At 34.4% G+C, this 12582-nt stretch overlaps 1 long non-coding RNA gene across 2 annotated transcripts; it reads left to right on the forward strand.

The window, feature by feature from the left end:
• The first annotated feature begins 1968 nt into the window (after window positions 1–1968).
• On the forward strand, window positions 1969–11382 carry LOC147492084 (uncharacterized). 2 transcript variants are annotated; one of them, XR_015199945.1, is made up of 3 exons: window positions 1969–2029; window positions 8909–8971; window positions 10811–11382. It is a non-coding gene; the product is annotated as an uncharacterized LOC147492084 (long non-coding RNA). The 2 variants fall into 2 exon arrangements; XR_015199946.1 differs by lacking the exons at window positions 8909–8971; window positions 10811–11382 and adding exons at window positions 6125–6352; window positions 6463–7251.
• The last annotated feature ends 1200 nt before the right edge of the window (window positions 11383–12582 follow it).

Here is a 12582-nt window from a genome sequence, read left to right on the forward strand (position 1 = left end):
CTCACATATCCCATTTGTTTTTCCTATGAATACATAATGAAAATTTATATTCCAATAAATAGTATTGGGGTCCAACTATTGCCTTTTGCCGAGGGCCGCATACTCATATATATAACAAAATTGCCCACGAAATTGCACTCATGTCAACAAATCTACATCAAAGTCTTAATCTCTAAATTGTAATCTTCTTAGTCAAATCTATAACCAATCACCATCTCTCATCTTTAATCATCCTTTCCTCAATTTCCCAAAAACCTCCTCCTTGGACAATGAACTTATCATTAAAAAATGTATAACTTATCAGTAAAAAATGTATAATCAAGATAACATGCTCACAAGTTTTCTTTAAAAAAAATAAGACCCAATTTTAGAATCACTTATTAATACATGTGGGTTTGAAATCACTTATTTGTATTTGCACCATTAAATTGAATATCCACACGAAATTAGTACCATATAGGTGATTCACTTCAATAACTTATATGAGTGGAGATCAATAGAAAAGTAAACATCTTCTCTTAGATGATACTGGGTTCACAATGAATTGAAGAGAATCTTTTTCACGTGTTTTGTAACTCATTTGCAAATATTGGGTGCATGAGGTTTTGGAGTTTCCCAAACTCGTGAGGGCATATCTAATGGGAGGTGTAAACAGTATAATATGTGAAGTTTACACCTCCAAATTAAAAAATTTCCTTCTAATGGGGTTGCAAACCGTAGTTAATAGAGCAAGTGGGGAATTCCTCACCAGGATACAACTTATTAAATTCTATTATTGGTTCTTTGTTTCTTATTACTATTGGACATCAGGTAACACAGTATTAATTAGTATTCAAACAAGATATTTGGTTCCCGTCAAGCTTCTAATGTAAATCTCTCATCGAAGGAAATGAATTCACAAAGACTCCAACATGATCTGAGTGAGTCAATATGCAAAGTAGTTGAGCTCATCGAGGGGACTGACCAACCATCTTCAATGGATTACAGTTCTCAAATCTTACTTGGAGAGACTGGGGTTCCGTTAACATATAACCAGTTGTCATCGCCTTCAGGATACGTGGTTCGTGCGTTCAAATGGAAAGACTCTGTACTCCATGCTGTTTTACAGAGGTTTGTCGATGCATGTAATGAACTAATTAATGGTAAAGCTGCTATCGAAAGCTTTGCTAGAGAAGTGAGCTCAGCTTTGGAAAGGATTCTCAACCACTGTTTTTCAGTTCAGGATGCTGCAAGCATGAGAGATTTGGTTAAAAAAACATTTTTATTGCGACCAGTCAGAAGGTGAAAGTGAACTTGAGGATGTAATGGACTTTACACATTTAGATACAGAGGGAGTACGACTATTGAAACTTGAAAGAGCAGTTCTTTTATTCCCCCTCCTCTGCTGCATCAATTGGCCACAACAGTTCTAGTGTAATGAAGGGAAGTCGGTTGGATTCATAACTTATTAATTCAATTCACACACACTTCTATTACTAAGCAAACTCTAATTACTAAAACCGACACAATTACTCATAAACTTGCTAGACTCAATTTAAACCTCTAAAAATAAACTTCCTAATCTCAATTTTGAACTCCAACAGAACACCAAATTAAAACAAAAATTGACAAATATGGATTCTGTACAAAAAGATTTGGAGGAGAGGCTCCAGTTAACAACTGAGAAGATCGAAGAGTTGATGATTAAACTTCGAGAATCAGAGAAAGTTTGAAAGAAACAAAGGGGATAATTGAAGATCAAATTAAAAATCGGAAATGGCTTCGTGACTATCTGGATTCGCAGCTCTCAGTTGCAAAAAAGGAACTAAATATGGCTTGCGAAAATTCTGTTTCTCTCGAATTGGAGTTGGAGAATAAAATAAACTGCTGTCAAGAGTACATAACTTAATGCCCTGTTAATTTACTTTGCATGATTGCGTTTCCTTCTCCTACAAAATATCTCAGATTGCTGTAATATGTGTTTCACAGCGTAACAAGAAGAGAAGATCAGAGGTATGATGCAGATCAAGTAGACGGGCAACTCCAAACAGTAAGCAACATCTTTACTAAATACAACTTTTAGCTATCCGGTGGAAACTAGTCATATGTTAGTAAGTAGTAACTAGCTTATTAGGAGATTTTTACTAGCAGTTTTACATATTGTGAGTGGATACTTGAATTTCTGATGCGAATAGTTATTTCTTTGGAATTATAAGCATTCACATTCTAGAACATCTAAGTTAATGCTACAGAGTTACACATGCAAAAATCAATCATGATCGAGTTATTGTCTTAATTTTTGGAAAACATGCATTACCTTGAGTAATGTAGATAAATAGATATATCACATATATGGAAAATGTGTACATCTACTGTAAGACCTTTTGGATTTTAAAATAGTGCGTATGTGTTGAAAGTGGTTAATTGTCAAATCCCAAACTGAAACAACTCTTGATATTATAACCTTTGAGATAGTTATGGTGGGAGTTACAATTGGTGTTAATATTGCTATTAATTGTCTCTAATGTCAGTTTGTTACATTTCTAGACGCAAGTATATAAGAAAGACATGTACTTGAAGAGAATGTAAGTTTTGTGAATAAAGTTTCGAGTGCTCAATTTCTAAACCTTTCAATTGGTATTGGAGCCCAGTTGGCTGTCATGATCGAGACTCGGGTGGAGTCCGGTCCACAAAGACTCAGGTGGAGCCTGAATTGGGACAAAAAAAAAAGCTCGAGACCAGAAATTGGTCCAAGGCGGAGAATGTTGGATGTGTGGAAGAAAAGGATAGTCCCATATTGATAAAGAAAGAAGAAAAAGAACAATATAAGAAATGGATCTCTCCCAAACTGATAATGAAACGTTTAAAGTATAAAACCCCACACATAAGCCCAAGGTGGTTAAGTAGGTCTATGGGTCAAGAAGTAGATCCAGTACGAAACAGTTCTGATCCCTAGCTATATGTGTTATCATTTCATTGTTTTAAGATTGGGAGATCACAACAGCAGTTAAAGAGACAATTATTTTTCACAACGGTATCTCCACCTCTCCTGCAACTGCCACAAGAAATCGTCCCTGCACTCTTCTTGATCAAATGTTACACCCAAATTTGACAAATTTTAAATTTAACACAAGATATTGTGTAATACCAGTGGCCCAAAAACCCTTCTTTCAGAAAAAAAATATAAAATAAAAAATAAAAAATATATATATATATATATATATATAGTTTCACAATTTAATCACTCGAACAAAAATCCCAACCGAAAAAAAAATAGTACCGAAACCCCAAACAAACAAAAACCAAAACCCAGTACCCTTTATCAAAAAAAAAAAAAAAAAACGTACTCCACCACCACGTCTCCATTTCATCCCTTCTCTATTACTCTATTAAAAGTCTTCTATGTACCATAATTCATAAAATCTTCTAGGTAAGCCTAATATTATTAAATTTCCTAAACCATGTTATTTAATTTTTTGTGAATTCATTAAACCACATATAATATCCATAAAAAAAATTATTTTAATTGGTGCAATTTCAATTCAATTGATTAATGATTTATTTTATTTATTTAAACATCTATGTTAAGGTATTTGATCAAAGGAAAGTCTCAACCTGCTCAACCAACTAATAACACAGATAATGTTGGTAGTGCTGAAGTAGGATCCTCCTTAAAGGGAAGTTACCAAGAAATTGAGGATGGTGGTGTTGAACAACCCACGTCAAAGCGGTTCATCGTAAAAATCATGAAGAACTTGATTTGTCTAGCTTCCAGGAGACCTTGCACTGAGGAAAAAGATTTCAGATTATCATCCAAATGATCAAGATTCGGTGAGAATAACATATTTGTTTAGGGGTTCTTGTCAGCCTAATCATGTTTTTCCTCCAAGAACAATAGGTAAGAGAATTTGATGCTTTCAGCATGAGTGGTATGGGGAGTTTAGTAGGTTGAAATATAGTATTCATGAGGATGTCGCGTTTTGTCCATATTGTTCTCTTTAAACCTGATAAGGTGGCACAAGGAGGTGGATATGTTTTTTTTTTTCACAGGGGGTTTGCTAATTGGGAAAGGAAAACGAAATTAAAAGAGCACGTCGGAGGACCAAATAGTGCTCATAATATTGCTTACAAGGCAACACAAGCTTTACTAAATCAAGAGTAGCATATTGAGACATTTCTTCACAGACAATCTGACCAAGTCCGAAGGGTTTATCGAATACACCTGACTGCAATAACTGATTACATTAGGTTTTTTTTGAGACAAGATTTAGCTTTTCGTGGCCATAATGAATCAGAGGAGTTTTGATCAATAAATGCAATTTTCTTGAACTTATATAATTTTTGAAAGATCATAATGAAGTCATTAAGAAAATTCTTGATAATGCTTCTAAAAATAAGAAATTAACCTCGCCTAATATCCATAAAGATATTGTGAATGCAGCTACTGTGGAAACTACAAATGCTATTCTAAAGGATTATGGAAATTCATTGTTTGCTATTTTAGTTGATGAAACCCGTGATATATCAATTAAGGAGCAAATGACAGTTGTTTTGCATTATGTCGACAAGAAAGGTTGTGTGATTGAGAGATTTTTTGGAGTTGTGCATGTTAAGAAAACTAGTGCAGTAACACTTAAAAAGGCAATCAATGAGTTGTTCTCCAACCATGGGTTGAGCATATCTAGACTGCGTGGACAAGGGTATGATGGGGTTAGCAATATACAAGGTGATTTGAATGGTCTAAAAATACTTATAATGAAAGAGAATGCGTCAGCATTTTATGTTTATTGCTTTGCTCATCAACTTCAGTTAGCCCTTGTATCAGTTGCAAATAACCATGAGTCAATCACTAACTTTTTTAGTGTTCTCTCTAAGGTGATAAATACTGTCGGAGTATCATGTAAGCGATAGGCTACACGAAGTGATAAACGTAAAACAATAGTTTTACATATTCTTAACTAGTTATGCTATGAATAAGTAAAACTAAAGCTGGATTCTACTATATGATCAAAGTTATCTACTCTCGTTTATCATGCAATATGTGGAGTAGAGAATTCGTTCCACTCTTAGTTTATTTAGATGTAAGTTTCACTAGTTTAAACAATTCTAACAAAACTAATGAGAGTAACGGATTGTAATTATACTAATATGGTGATTTAACTAATTAAAGTGTTTTAACTTATACTATGACAATTAAATACTAAGATGTGAATATGGAGAAGGAATTAGGGGGATTTGATTCCACTTTGATTGATTCCTAATATGCTAGTGTAGATTATTGCAATCCTAACCAATAAAGATTAAGTATTTGATTCCTAATTATTCATGACAATCTCTACCAACTAATAATTAGCATGTGAGGAAGTTCAACCCATTCTCATAGAGAATCAACTAACATACTAGAGTGAAACTCTTAAAAAAAATAATTATAACTAACACATCAAGTCTTCATCAAACTTCATCAAACTCCTCTAATGGAGGTTTAGCTAGAAGTTATTAGACTATCATTAATAAAAGAATAAGGAGAAGACATCATAATAAACTAACTTGGCTTTATTAATATAATGGAAGAGAGTCTAAAAATTGAAAACTATATTAAAAACTAACTCTATGATTTAATAACTAAGTTCCTAGGTGAAAAATAAGAGTTTGGCCTTAGTCTTCTTTATATAGGAGAGGGTTAGGTTTACAATTTCGTGCATGGGCTTTGGACCTATGTTTTGGGCCATGAAAACAAGCCCAAAACCTAATTACATATGTCTAAAAAGGGATTCTCTGTTGGAAATTACTACAATAGCCTTTTCATCCACTTTTGCTACTCTGATTGGGTCAAGGCCTAGACCATTAGAAAGCGCTTTCCGAGTCGGTCGTTTTGACATATAATAGGCCCAATTCCGAGATCTGAGTCTAAAGATATGGCCTGCGGAAGTTCTGTTGACTTTTATGCTCTATTTCTGCCCGCGTTGACTTTGACTTTTCAGCTTTGACTGAGCTTTAAAAAAGCTTTTTCTCCTTGAATTTTGGCCTTTAATCACAGAACTTCTTAGCAACCAACTTTTGCTCATTTATCTCGCAAAAATGACATATTTCTTCTCATATTCGACTCCAATTTAAATATAATATTATTAAGGGATTAAAACTACAGTTTTGGGCTCTTATCACGAAGCAATGAAGGCTAAAGTTGTTGCAGCTTTACACAGTGGAGAAATTTCAAATGGCAAAGAGTTTAATCAAGAGACTAGTCTTAAACGATCTGGTAACACTCGATGGGGCTCACACTATTATACATTTCTTGGCATGATAAATACTTATGGTTCAGTAGTTGATGTGCTTGATAATGTAGCAGAAGATGGTTCAATCTCAGAGCAAAGTGGTGAGGCTTATGGATTATTAAATTCAGTGCAGTCTTTTGAATTTATCTTTAATTTGTATTTGATGAAAACGATACTAAGAATTAGCAATGATTTGTCAAAGGTTTTGCAGTGTGAAGACCAAGACATATGTCAATGCCATGACTCTTGTTAAAATAATAAAGGTACGCTTATAGACGATGAGAGATGATGGTTGGGATATTCTTTTTACTGAAGTTTCTTCACTATGTGCCAAACATGAAGTGGTTGTTCCAAATATGGAAGAGAGGTATGTGGTTCGAGGGAGGTCTCAACGAAAAGCAGAAGGGAAGCACCAATTTACATTACTATTGTGTTGGATTATTCTATCATTTTATTGATTTGCAACCTCAAGAGTTAAATGACCAGTTTAATGAACCAAACATAGAATTAGTTCTTTGTATGGCATGTCTTGATCCTAGTAAGTCGTTTGTTGCTTTCGATAAGCAAAAGTTGATCAGTTTTTCTTGACTCTTATCCTGATGATTTTTTAGAGATAAATCATATTGCAGATCAGCTTGAGAATTATATCATTGATGTGCGTTCCAATACTAAGTTTGGTGAAGTAAATGGAATTAGCTACCTAGCCAAAAAATTGGTTGAGATGAAGAAAGACATCGTGTACCCACTGGTTTATTTGTTGATTAAGTTGGGGTCGATTTTACTTGTTATTGTTGCTGCCACTGTGGAAAAGGCATTCTCTGCTATGAATATCATAAAGAATCGCCTGCGCAATCGGATGACGGATGAATGGTTGAATGATTGTTTAATAACATACATTGAAAAAGAAGTTTTTGATAGCATTGATACTGAGTTGATCTTGTAATGCTTTCAGAAGATGAATAAGGATGACGAAAAAGAAGGTCACTGGGAACAACTATATATGAGCAAGCACTTGTTTATATTAGATTTTTTTTTTTCTTTTTTCTAATACATTTATTGCGATCGTTTTATATGATTGTTTTAATGTTAGAAATATACTTGTTTTGCTATCGGGTTTGAATTATCTTATATATAAATCGGATACTGGATTTTCCAATTAGTTCTCGTATTCCCGATTTTAGATCAAAGTTTTAAATCCAAAGGGTACTGGAAAGTTGGACAACCACTTTCTTTTCACTCTTCACTAAAAGGGTAAATTGGTAAGCACGCTTTGCAGAAAGGGTAAAATTGTGAACACACTTCACTCTTTCCATCATTTAAATTATAATAGAGAAAAACCGAAACAGACGTATCCATTCCATCGGAAAAAAAAATGGCACACAAATTATCTCCAACATTGTTTCATCATCATCCCAACTCTCCTCATCATCCGAAACTCTCTCACACACAAATTCCAATTCAAAAATTATCTTTATCATTCAAGACTTTTTTACCCAACAACTTCCTGCCTCAAACGCAAAGGTATGGTCTTCTAATCTGTTGCCTCACTTTCTTAAACTAAGAAGTTTTCAGTTATTTTGTTCCCCAACCAACCGTTTCGATACTTTCTCAAAAACAAAGTTCGTATTCGACAACATCTCTTCTTCATCTTGAAAATTCCTCTCCACATGGAAGAGGTTAGATTATTATTTTTTTAATTTACTTTTAAATTTTGTTTAGGAAACAAGTTTGGTTTCCAATTTGTTTGCGCTGACACCATTTTACAAGAGTAACAATGCTTCGAATTTTTTGAGACATCAACTTTCTTTATCCGCTCTTCATGAAGATTGGGTATGTTTATTGTCTGCTCTTCATATTCTTCATCTTTCAGCCTCGTTTAGTTGTCACTCATTTAATTGTCAGGTTTGAAGTTGTACCTTTCTTCCATTATTAAGAGTCCTTTTAATAAATTGCTTTAAAAAAATTATAGATTTTTCTATTAGTAATAAAAGGAAGTGAGTTATTTGAATTTGGAGAAAGACATTGAATTGAAGAACAAGTTGGTCATTGCTCACTGTTTGAAATTTCGTTTTTATTTTGTCTGTTAAAGTCAAGTGAGTATTTCTTAAAGTGAAGAAAAATAGAATATCTAGATCCTGTACTTTTAGTGATTTGTAAGCGATATTTTTTTCTTTGCTTATGTTGTCTATGTAGAATTTGTTTGTTAGGATAAGGTTCCTGTTTTTCAAAATTATGGTAAACATCAATTCTGTAGTTCTTTTATTTGCCCCGACCAAGTTGTTGCTTTTGTGCTTTGAGGAAAACTAATGTGAATTGAATTTTGGGTTTTAAACTCTTGACAATTTATTAGGTTCTTGGGTTTTAATGGTTTTTTGCCTCTATTAAGTACTGGTATTAATTAATATATCTCTTTTAAGAAAAGTTCCCTACCTTTACCACATCGAATGGTAGATTCTACCAGTTATATTTCTTTTAAAGAATTACTACATTTTTTACGTTGATATTTGTAGCTCCTTTAGATGTGTAACCGAGTCACATATTGCTTGCTTTTCTTAGTTTTTACCATCTAATGTCTATGGTCTAGCTACATTTGTAAACCTCCTTTAATCAATGCTTATTTATGTTGGTTCATATAATCTACCTTTCTGGCATTGCAGTTCGGTTAAATACCAATAAATCATGTTTAATGGAATCACCCTTGTGCAACTGTAATGGAAGAGGTGAGTTCGGTGAATTTTTATTTGTACTGTTCCTAATTTCAATTTTCAAGATTTATTTATGCATATGCTATAAATTTTGTATATGCTTACATAATTTATAGTCTTTGTTGAAAAATTTAATCCCTCCCCCAACCCTACCCACGCGGTTTAATCCTTTTCTAATTATGACATCCGCTCAATGCTTTAACAAGTGATTGCACTCTTAGTTGAATATTTTATTTAATTTTTATCAAACTATTGACATCTCCAGTGATTTGAAAAATATAGAAGTTTATGAGAACAACTTTCTTTAAGGTGAGATTCATTGTTTTATGCATTTTCTACTTTTTTTTTGTGTTTGTTGTTCGGATTTCATTGTTAGCAATGTAGCGCATAAAGTTCATCTTCTTAAGCTCTAGGTGATTTTGTTTTGATTTGAAAGCAAGTAATGATGAAAAATTGGTAGAATGGTTGTTACTATTGTCTTTGGAACTCTATAGTTGGACACGAAAAAAAGTTGCATTATTAATTGTTTAGTTCGACATTAATTACAAAAAATATAGCAATTAATTAAGGTTGAATCTTCTCATTCTATATGTAGTCAGAAGAGTTCAGTGTTTTATCACGATTTCAAATTTATGTACGGATCGTTGAGGTTGAACACCATTTGAAATAGGGTGGATTGAGATTTTTCTGTTAGAAAGTCGGTAAACAAACAACTAACTTAACACTAACACTAACAAGGGAAGATGCACAATGAGAGAAGGTTAAGTCAAATATGCATGCTAAGCTTGGAGAACAAGATAAAAAGAGTGGCGACTGAGAGGATTGGATGGTTGTAATGAGAGATGCATAAAAATGACAAGTTGTCTATTGAGAGGAGAGTAAGAAGAAAAAAAATACACCCTATTAATGTAGTGAAAGGTTTAAAAAAGTGTTTCTGATAAAGGTTTTTTCCTTTGGAAAAGATCACAATCTCATAGGAGTCATTTCCCTATTGCATTCAGCAACTACTACCCATGAATCTATTTACTTTTATTTCTTTCTATCAAATGTTTGTACGTAGCTATGTTTTCATGATCTACAATCTTATTTTTCTCTAAAGCAAAATCAAAAGTTGTTGCATGGAATGTGACATATCACTTTGAAGCAGGCACATTTTACATCTTGGGGTGGGAGAAAATTATTTCAAAGTATCTTAGGTAGTAGTGTGATCTGTATGGTGTAGAAGCTTTTGTCAGTCATTCTTATTGTAAACAATCCAATGTTGACGTGGTTGAATTTTTGTGTATGGAATACTGGGGTTATTGCAATGCTTTTATGCTCCCAGGAGATCAACCTTTTCTAGAATAAAAAAGGAGTCCGCAATATAGTTTGAGTGTGTATTTGATCCTCACCTAGTTGTTTCTTAAAGTTGCTCATTGCCATGCAACTATGACATTCACTCATGTCTCAGATAGGTACACTTTCTACTTTTTCTCAATTTCTACACCTGGTAGTTGATTTTGCATATCCATGTTATTTTTTAATTCACAGTAACCTCAATATTTAAATCAGGAGCCAAGGATGATCTATTGCCATTTCTAAGATAGTTGTACATCCCCCCTAACATTTAGTGGGTGATATATTAAATTTTTTTAGGATTCATGAACTAGTGATCGTTTGCTCAGGGTTATTTTCAAAGAAATAATAGGTTTTCCATCTTTTTCTCTTTTGTTAAGCAATGACATGAATCAAATTGAGATGATGGGTTAGAATGACATGTTTGTTAAGCAATAGTCTACCTAAGATATTGCATGCGGTTATATATTGTGAAAAACAAAATTGATATTTCTAATTGTTGTCTGCTCTTTTATGCAGCTATTGTTCTCAGAGACAAGGGATTTGTGTTTCGTTTTGCTTCACTTCACTCAGCTTATATGGTTTGGAGAATTAATTGGACTACCTTCGAATCTAACATTCGTGGCGAAATTCTTGCACACCCACCAATTGCTCTTACCATTTGTTCTCCCAAGTTAAATCGGGTTAATGTCTATACCAAACTACAAAAAGATGAAGGGAACAATCTGCAGACAACATCTTAAGGTAGAAGTAGAACACAAACTTGGTGACCTTGCCTAAACTATGATCCTTCTTCTATACGCTTTTGATGACACGTCTGTCGCAACAAAACAACCAAGAAAATGATACTCGATAATGTGACTACCATGGACTGGGTGCAAATCATTGTCACAAACTGCAACACCGCATCAGTGTTCTTCTCAGGCCCGTCACAAGATTAGACAATGAATTGACATACTTCACAAAAATCTTCATCACATTAAACATCTCAACAGACTTAATGTGATTAGTCCTCACTAACCTCTCACATCACCACCAACAATTTTGATTTTTTGTTTATGTGAAGCTATGTCAATTGCTTTTCAAATTAGTAATGTGCAGATGAAATTGGCATTTTTATGCGACATTGTAACAATGGGGATACTGTTTTCTTTTTGTTAACTTTGTTACCTAATATTACTCAATACTAGATTTTCAATCACGTGCGTAGCACGTGCCCTCTGCTAGTTAGTTAAAAAATAATTAGTTATTTATTTATTTATTTATGCTTGGTTGTCTGGCTGGCTCACCCTCACTTAAATTCTTGGCTCCGCCACTGTGTCACGGACATGTCCCGAAATCATGTGTTGAGAGGGGTCCGTGCGGCGTACATGATCGTGCAGCTCAACCATGCATAAGCCTGATAAGCATTCGGTGCTCAAGTAACTCACGGATAGTCAAGACAGAGGGTTACCCCGTTTGCCCACAGTTGAATCCTCGGATATGTTCGAGAGGAGACTAAGCACACATGTCCCATATCGTTGAGACTGGATAGTTGAATACACCATTGGGACAAGTATCTAGATGTTCCACGACCAAGCAGCACAGCATAGTGCGATGTGCTAAGACGTGGTATTTGTAGCCTCTTTTCCCAATGGTACCACGTATGCATGCTCCAATGCGATACGTCTATCATCGAGAATCCATGGTGCACCCTTGAGTGTCACCAAGAACTGGCCCTGGTATTATACCAAGGAAGTTCCAAGTTGATAGTCTGGAGACTATGAGGAGTGATGGGAACTCATCCCTCCCTAATATAGTGAATAAGGATTTTCCACTATAACCAAAAGGGGACATAGATCCATGTGTGAACTTCTCCCAGGCATAACTCTTAGCTCAGTGCTCCGAATTAGATGTTCGACCACTCTATTTGGTGTGCCTCAAAACGTACTAAAAGATGGAATGGTAATTGGGACCACCCGACTCATGGTTTGACCATGAGTTTACTTTTGTTGACTTTTCTCGACCCGTGATGTTTGGATAGGTTTGGACCTTCCATTTGGCATATATAAATTAACTTCTGTGACATTCTACCCTACTTAATTCTCGACGTCCTCGTCGAGAGAACAATTATTCTGTCATACATGTGCTCCATCTTGATTCATCCATATATGCTACCTACTGGCTTAATACTTGACTAAAACACTTCACGCGATTAACTCTATCATATCTGAAGAACAAGCTTTGTATTCATCCAAACTATCACTCTGACCCTTGATGATGTGAACACTGCACTTCTGTTGCCGTAATTA

Source organism: Coptis chinensis, chromosome 6, assembly GCF_015680905.1.
Source record: "Coptis chinensis isolate HL-2020 chromosome 6, ASM1568090v1, whole genome shotgun sequence".
In the NCBI taxonomy this organism is placed as follows: Eukaryota; Viridiplantae; Streptophyta; class Magnoliopsida; order Ranunculales; family Ranunculaceae; genus Coptis; species Coptis chinensis.